This window comes from Stomoxys calcitrans, chromosome 4 (genome assembly GCF_963082655.1).
Source record: "Stomoxys calcitrans chromosome 4, idStoCalc2.1, whole genome shotgun sequence".
NCBI classification, from domain to species: Eukaryota; Metazoa; Arthropoda; class Insecta; order Diptera; family Muscidae; genus Stomoxys; species Stomoxys calcitrans.
Window position 1 is genome coordinate 162,002,610 of NC_081555.1, and position 9,400 is coordinate 162,012,009.

Genomic DNA, 9,400 nt, shown 5'->3' on the forward strand with positions numbered 1-9,400 from the left:
ATGTAGCCTGATCGCTTCTAAGACCAAGGTGGCGCCATTAAAGCCTATTTCTGTGCCAAAACTGGAATTAATGGCTGCTATCATTGGATTGCGACTGTCTAATTTTGTCGTAAGCGAGATGTCTATCGAGATACACCGTAAAACATTTTGGTCTGATTCCAAAGATGTTTTATACTGGATTAGATCAGACGCGAGGAAATTCCAGCAATTTGTGGCAGTACGAGTCGGAGAAATTTTAGAACGCTCACACATCAATCAGTGGAGGTGGGTTCCATCTGTTCAAAATGTGGCAGACGAAGCCACAAAATGGAACTGTGGGCCCAACTTAAGCTCCAACACAAGATGGTTTACAGGCCCACCATTTTTATATTCTAATGAATCGGATTGGCCAACCTCTGAGTTATCCTACACTCCTCACGTAGATGCAGAATTAAGCTGTCATATAAAAATTAAGCAAGCGGGATTCCCCTTGTCGACATTAGTTCCTGACCCAAACAGAATAAGTAAATGGGAAATACTTCGTTTAAGTCAAAAATTGGTGTTTAAATTTATCCACTTAGTAATGGGTAAATGTACTTTCAAAATCGAATTTAAGCAACTTATCCAATATGAAGAGATATATATGGCCGAGCTGTTCATATTTAAATCCTGTCAAGAGCAAGCGTATCTTGAGGAAATTTCAACTTTGAAATCAAACAAATCACTGTTACCAAGTAGCTCATTGTTTAAATGCTCACCCTATTTGGATGAAGTTGGTATCTTGCGCGTTAAAGGCCGTATCGATTTAGTTCAGAATATCCCAACTGACACTAAAAGACCTATTATTCTTCCTCAGAAACATAGAGTTACACAGCTATTATTGGACTTCTATCATCGCAAGTACCATCACCATCATAATGAAATCGTCGTTAATGAAGTCCGCCAACGATTTTGGATACCAGGATTACGAGCTACGGTTCGTAAAATTGCAAAAAATTGCCAATACTGCAAAAATAAGATTGCTCGGCCTATACCTCCAATAATGAGCGGACTGCCAATGGAAAGACTCTCACCGTTTACACCTCCGTTCTACTTTACAGGCGTAGACTACTTCGGCCCCTTTGAAGTAGTTGTTGGAAGGCGCAGAGAAAAACGATGGGGCGTTTTGTTCACTTGTATGACGGTGCGTGCAGTACATATAGAAATTGCCCCGTCATTATCCACTGACTCTTTTCTACTTGTGCTGAAACAATTCATTTCCCGTCGTGGAGTACCAAACCGCATTATGTCAGATAATGGAACGAATTTTCGTGGTGCAAGCCGAGTATTGGAAGAAGAAATTGAAAAAATATCCACAAATGACCTTCAGAGAGAACACCCGATGATTGAGTGGTTCTTCAATCCCCCATCTTCTCCCCACATGGGAGGTTCGTGGGAGAGAATGATTAGGTCAGTAAAATCTATTTTGATGGATATTCTACCACAAGCCGCACTACGCGAAGAAGTCTTACGATCATCACTAGCTGACGTAGAAAACATTCTAAACTCGCGGCCACTAACGTATGTACCTCTAGACTCTTCGGAGAGTGAAGCATTAACTCCAAACCACCTTTTAATTGGTTCGTCCGGTGGAATAAGAGAGCGAGCAAACGTAAACAGCAGCGGTTCGGCATTGAGCAAAATGTTTAGAATATCCAGTGCCATTGCCGACAACTTTTGGAAAAGATGGGTGAGAGAGGTTCTACCATGTTTAACCAGACGCACAAAATGGCATGGCAGTGGGGAGAGTTCAATAAATATAGATGATGTTGTAATAATTGTGGATGAGAATACTAAGCGCAATACGTGGATGAAGGGTATTGTGCTCGACACGCACAGGGGCAAAGATGGAGTCGTACGCAGCGCAGTGGTTAGGACGGAGAATGGGATACTCACTCGTCCAGTGGTAAAGCTGGCAAAACTAGATGTGAGAAGGTAAACCATGAGCTGAAGCACAAAGTTTACGGGGGAGATTGTGTTGCGGTGCAAAATTGTACAACTCTGGCTTGGCTTGTCAATCATGACAACCAGACGCTACGCTTTACAACACTCCACCACTGACAACATGATATGCGGAAAAAAATGATGAAGAAGAAAGAGAATGCAAAACGTATAGACATTCACTCTTTCGTCTAACATCTCTTGAAAAGAAAATTAAATTATTCATCGAGACTGTGACGTCAATGTAAAAGCGACCGATTAAAATAAGCTCCTAATGTAAAGCACAAGTGTATGTATAAAAGAAAGAGTAATAAGAAAACCCCTGTAACAAATTATTGAAATAATAAAATGAATTTCCAGATTTTAGCTGTCTGAATAAATAAGCTGAAAATACGCTTTCGTTCTTTTTTTTGATAATCGGCGCCTCAACAGGCTCTTAGGAGTGAAAATCGGGCTATATATATACATGAGAGCTATATGTAAATCTGAACCGATTTCTATGAAATTCACCAACAATGTCACCAATGAGAGTCATAAGAAAATCTTTCCTGCCAAATTTCGAGAGAATCGGTTAACAAATGACCTTTTTATTGAATTATTACTGCAAATCGGACGAACATTTATATGGGAGCTATATCCAACTCTGAACCGATTTTTTCCAATTTCAATAGGCTTCGTCTCTAGGCCGAAAAACATGTTTATATCAAATTTTAAGGCGATCGGATGAAAACTGCAACCAGTACTTTGTACACAAATTAATATGGACAGACAGACAGGCAGACATAGCTAAATCAAATCAGAAAGTGATTCTGAGTCGATCGGTATACTAATCAATGGGTCTATCTCTTTTCCTTTTGGGTGTTACAAACAAATTCACTAAGTTATCATACGCTGTACCACAGTAGTGATGTAGGGTATAAAGAAGCACGCAGATTTAAAGAACAAGCCCGCCATGAATCGAGTTTTCTAGACCATATCATATCTAAAAATTTTGTGCGAATAAACCACCAAATGTTTAAGATTTTATCATTGCTCGAAGGATTTCGAACTAAAGAAGCTAGACTTTAAAACAAGGACCTTAAATTTACTAATCTTAGTCCCTCCTTCATCTTCATTGCAGGTGCTGTCCTCAACGAAGTATTGTTCTTAACAACACCAAAGTGTTCTAAAGCCACTAAAAGAAAACAATAGACATTTCGTTCAATAAAAATTTTGTTCAATATTTTCCCACATATTCTTATTTAAATTTGTTTCTTTTTATGTTTTATAAATACAAAATTAATTTTCTTGTACTTGTTTCATATAAATGTTTACAAATGTTTATATTGAAACAACTTAAACGAATAATTAAGTTTTTTGCAGCCATTATTGATAAAGAAATGCGATTTACCTTTAGCTTAAAATCGCCCACAAGAAATGAATATTAAAACATTAATAAAAAAAAAACAAATTGCAGAAGACTTTCTATTCACTTTAGAACAAGTAAAAAGGCGTTAAGTTCGGCCGGGCCGAACTTTGGATACCCACCACCTCGCGTATATATGTAAACTACCTTTCATCAAAATTCGGTGAAAATTTTATACCTTATGTCCCATAGCAGCTATATCGAAAAATGTTCCGATTTGGACCAAATACTAATAAGTGCAAGTCATTGTTCAATTGTGTATAACAAAAATATTGGTCTTTTAAGTAGGTATATCTAAAAATAAACCGATCTGAACCATATACGACACGAATGTCGAAAAGCCTTACATAAGTCACTGTGTCAAATTTCAGTGAAATCGGTTTATAAATGCGCCTTTTATGGGTCCAAGACTTAAAATCGAGATATCGGTATATATGGCAGCCATATCCAAATCTGGACCGATTTTGGCCAAGTTGCAGAAAAATGTCGAAGAGCGTCAGGCTCTTACCTTCCCAAATTTCGTCGAAATCGGACAGTAAATGCGCCTTTTATGGGCTCAAAACCCTGAACCGAGAGATCGGTCTATATGGCAGATATATCTAAATCTGGACCGATCTGTGGCATATTGCAGAAGTATGTCGAGTGGCTTAACATAACTCACCATCCCAAATTTCGGCGACATCGGACAATAAATGCGCCTTTTATGGGCGCAAGGGTTTAAATCGAGGGATCGGTCTATAAGGCAGCTATAATCTGGTCCGATCTGGGCCAAATTGAAGAAAGATATGGAGTGGCCTAACACAACTCACTGTCCCAAATTTCAGCAAAATCGGATAATAAATGTGGCTTTAATGGCCTAAGACCCTAAATCGGCGCATCGGTCTATATGGGGGCTATATCCGATATCCATCTTCAAACTTAACCTGCTTATGGACAAAAAAAAAAAAAGAATCTGATCAAAGTTTCAGCTTAATATCTCTATTTTTAAAGACTGTAGCGTGATTTCAACAGACAGACGGACGGACATGAATATACATATTTTATAGGGTCGGCAATGGATACTTAGATGTGTTGCAAACGGAATGACAAAATGAATATACCGCCATTCTTCGGTAGTGGGTATAAAAACCAAAACATTTTGATTTTGTTGCGTGTTTCCTTAATTGCTATTACTGCTGTGCCTCCTCCTGGCGTTGTTTGTTTAAGAAGATTAAATAAAAGTAAACAAAAATTATTTTAATTAAATTCTTCATTAATTACACAATTCAAATGGAGGTTCCAGAAGAAAATAAAAGTACATGGTTATGATGTGATTTTAAATAAGCCATGAAAACAATTTTTTTTAACACTCACGTCATTGCAAACGGGAAGGCCAAAATGAACCGAAGGCCCTAAAACTTAAGTTAAGCTACGCTAAGGCTTGGAGCTTGGTATAATTTTTAGGTTAGGTTATATTGAAAAGAGGGTGCAGATATTAATCCGCCCCATGCTACTATGGACATACACCTAAGCCAATAATCGGCTTGTTGTGCGCTCTAAAAACTATAAAGGAACCTCTAAAATGAAAAATTTAAGCTAGAAATTCCTTGCTACTTACAAAATCCTTAATTGTTTTCAATACCACTCCCCTAAGTTGTTACATGTCTGGTATTGTGTCCCCAACTAAGTGCACCAACGTCTCATCATCTTCCCCGCATGCCCTACACATGCTATCACTTGCCGATTTCGATTTTACATAAGTGAGCTCGTAGTCCTATGTGTCCCGTTATGATACCAATAGCTTATACTGACCTCCTTCTTGCTTCCTTTCAGTAATAGCCTCGTCTTCTCACTATCTGGATCCCCCCAAAGGATTTTCGCCGTCCTACCGACCGTTTCGCTGTTCCACAATAATGCATGCGCATTCGTCGCCCACTCCCTTAGCTCGGATTGCGGTGATCCGAAAGGCTTCGGGTTAAACAAGTTTATTGACGGCAGTCCTCTGGCTTTCACCGCCAAATCGTCTGACCATTCATTTCCCCTTATTCCGTTATGGCCCGGTACTCAAACGATGCGGATTTTGCCAGCCTCAGAGAAGGCGTTAATATCCTTTTTACCCTGCAAGACTGTTGGTGACCTTACCGTCCTGGTTGTTAATGCCCTTATGGCAATTTTACTGTCGGTAAAGATGTTTACACTCAACGTCCTCGCGTTAGCACCACACCACTTCACGCATTCCGTGATCGCCCGGATCTCCGCCTGCAGGACCGTATTATAGTCAGACAGTCTAAAACAGATCTCAGTCCCTGGGTTCTCTATGTAGACCACAGGCCCATTCTATCCTCTAGCTTTGATCCATCCGTATAACATGATCTTCCAGATGGCAATACTAGGGTTTCGTCAATCCAAGACTGTGCCGCTGGCAGCAGTGCCTCACTCTCGAATTCAAGGTTCATCTCAGGTATCCAATCGTAAACCTCTTTCCTTATATTATACCGTGATGGTATGAGCTGCTCCCATCTTCGATACATTCTCCCATCGCCTTAAGTCTCATAGCCACAGTGACTGCTTCACACTTTATTTGTATGTCAATGGGTCGGATATCTAAAATACAATGCCCTAGTGGGCGTGGTCCTCATCGCTCCGCCTATGCCAAGACAACATATTCTCTGAACCTGTTGTATGGTCCTTATGTTGCACTTATTCTCCATAGCAGTCCACCAAACTACTGAGGCGTAAGTAAGTATTGGTCTAATCACGCACTTGTAGAACCAGTCGACTATCCTCGGATTCAGGCCCCATTTCGAGCCTACGGCCCTTCTACATAGTACCCAACATCTGTGGGCCTTCTCAGTACGCTCCTGAATGTGACACTTCCAATTCAGTTTCCTGTCCAAGATCACACCTAAGTATTTGACCTTATCAAATATCGAAATCGTCTTATTGAGGAAACGTGGTGCGTTAAATTGGCCCACCTTCGTCTTCCGCGTGAACAGTCATATTTCAGCTTCTCTGGGTTAACATTGAGACCTCTAGGTCTAGCCCAGTCATATACTATATGCAAGACCCTTTCAGACCTTCTGCATAGCTCGTTCGGATCCTTACCCCTTAGAAGTATTATAACATCGTCTGCGTAGCAGACGGATTCAAAACCCTCCTCAGGGCATTTATGGTGGTCGCCCATAGGAGTGGCGATAAAATGCCACCCTGTGGGATGCCTTTCTCCCTTATATTTATGCCATGGGATACGCAATTAATCTGTACCTGTTCTTTAGCATATGGTCTATCCAGTCTCTAAGAAACAGGTCCACCCGGTACTGGTCTAAAGATTGGTGTGTCGGTTAAAAGTCCCCTCGATGTCAATGCATACCGCCAGGGTGTACGTTTTGGCATCGAAGGATTCTTCCATTTTATGCACAACCTCGTGCAGGACAGTCCCCACCGACCTTTCCTTGACATAGGCATGCAGTTCGTATTTGAGCAGTCAGCTGGATGTCCTACTCTTTACCCATGGTGTCCACAATACGTTTCATGGTTTTGAGTAGAAAGGTCGTAAGGCGTAGACCTTTGGTGTCACATAACTTGCCTTGCCGGGTTTGGGTATACATACCACCCTTGCCTTCTGCCAGTCTTTCGGAGTGTATATGTCCTAGTCACGCTGTGGCCAGATGAGGCGACAGATAGTCTGTCTCTTTCTGTAGTAACGCCAGAATTATTCCATCAGGTCCGGGTGACTTAAATGGTTTGAAGCTCCTCAAGGATTCCTTCACCATACATTCCGTAATTATAAATCCTCGATCAACGTCATTATTCCAAGAAAATTAGTTTTCATCAAAAGCCTCACCATGTCCTCCGTTGTCTCTGCACTCGCTCTAATGTCGTCTACTAAAGATTCAGTTTGGATGGGTTTTGATAGAAACTTTTTTATCTTAATTAACGCTATCGACCTGTTCGCAGAAAAGCTTCCAGGAGACACGTTTTGCCGCTCTAATAATCTTCTTGTAGTCCTTGAGCCGCGTGTAATACGGACCTCTTTCCCAATATTGCGAATCTCCCAGGATTTTTCTTGGGCTGATTTCCTTTCCCGAAGAGGACAACTATCTTCGAAGGACCCCACCAGTGCAGTCGTAATCCTGTTGACATTTTCGTCCATGTCTTCTATGCTTGGACAATCTAAATTATCTTGCCCAAGTCTTCTTCTGAGTAGCCTTCCGAATTTTGTCCAGTTGATTTTCAACTTATTCCGGAAGCTTATCAGATTCGGCGCTGGCCGTGCTATTCTAAACTTAATGTAGCGATGGTCAGAGAAAGAGTGTTCCATGGAGACCCTCCAATCCTGAACATCATCGATAAGATTTTCCGAACTTATCGTCACATCTAATACCTCCTCCCTGATCCTATGGAGGTTTATCTGGATTACCTCAATCATTGGTCCTCCAATAAATGGGCATCTTGGGCGTAGGTGATGATCTCATCGTCTGCTCCCTGCTCTTGAGACTGCATTGACTTTCCTGTCACTGCACTACCTGATGTCATCGTTTTAGGTTCATTGCCTAGTCTAGTCTTCCGACTCTTTATAAAGTCGGTAATGGTTCCATCGTCGGGTCCCTGTTCGTTAAGTTGTATTGGGTTTCCATTCCCTGTACAGCCTGATGTTTCAATACTAGGATCTTTGCCTATCTTAGCCTTCCAAATCGTAAGTAAATGGGCTTCTTAGGAGTAGGTGATGGTACCATCATCAGCTCCCTGTTCGTTGGGTTGCATTCTGACTCCTGTCGCTGCGCTCCCTAATGTTCCAATATTAGGATCTTTACCTATCGCAGTATTCCGAATCATTAAGTAGGTGATGGGTCTGTCGTCGGGTTCCTGTTTGTTAGGCCGTGTTGGGTCTCTCGCCACTGCACTACCTGATATTTTAGTGTTAGGATCTTTGCTTCTCCTAGTCTTTCCAATATTGAGAGATGCCGTGATTGTTTCGTTGTCGGTCCCTTGTTTGTTGAGCGGTGTTGAGTCACCTGCCACTGCACGGCCTGATGTCGCAGAATTAAAATTTCAGCCAATCCTAGTCTTCCCAATCTTGAAAAAGACAGCTTTGCTCCCGTAGTGCGCCATGCCTTTAATATTAGCCAAACTTGTCACGGAGACTTGATCAATGCCAACCACAAAGAGAGTTCATTCTTCCTTCTCCTCCCTGTGGCAGACCCCCCACTTCTCTGCGACCAAACCTTCGTTTTGCTTGCCCAAGAATCCCAACATGCGTTCCGTCGCAAATTTACTGCTCCATCGCTTGATGAAGACCGTAGCCTTTGTGAGCTGGGGGATATCCATCTTTCTTACCAGGTCGAGCTTTGCGTCCTCCCAGGGAGCGTGAATACCTCTGACGAGCTGTTTGACGGTATCAATACATTCCGCCGACGCAAAACGCAGCGTAAAGATGTCCCCTCTAAACTCGCAGCTCATCATTTGTATGAGTGGACCCTCTACAGAGTTCCACACATGTTCAATAATCAAAAATGGTGGAATTCTACCGGATGCACAGCCGATATTGATGACTGCATAAGTCAGCTCATCTCTGTTATGCTTCCTTGCCACTCTGGCGTAAGAGGGCGGCTCCGGCCCCCTATTGGAAATCACAGTCCTCCATGAAGACTCAGGGGCCGTGCGCGCTTCCTTCGTTCCTGTTCCAAATTTGTCTACCTCCGCAGGACACTGTCTGGAGTCTCCATTGCGGGATGGCTGGCTTGGTTTACCCAGAGTACTTGAAAGCGGGCAGCTCTTTTTCTTCTTCAGTGTTTTAGCAGTGTTATGCTCTTCGGGAGATCTGATTCTTTTTCCAGCTTCCGTAGAAGTGGTTGGAATGTCAGTTCTATCCCTACCAGCATCCTACACTTTCGCCCAATTACGCTGCCGGTACATACTCCTCTGTCTCCTTCGTCGTGCACCGGATGGCTTTCTCGGTCTGCTTGTGAGCATCGCTCACTTCTGCCGTCATCTCTCGATTCGGCTGCGATGAATGTTTCATTGACACAGTCGCTGTCTGAATCCGAGTCAGAAACA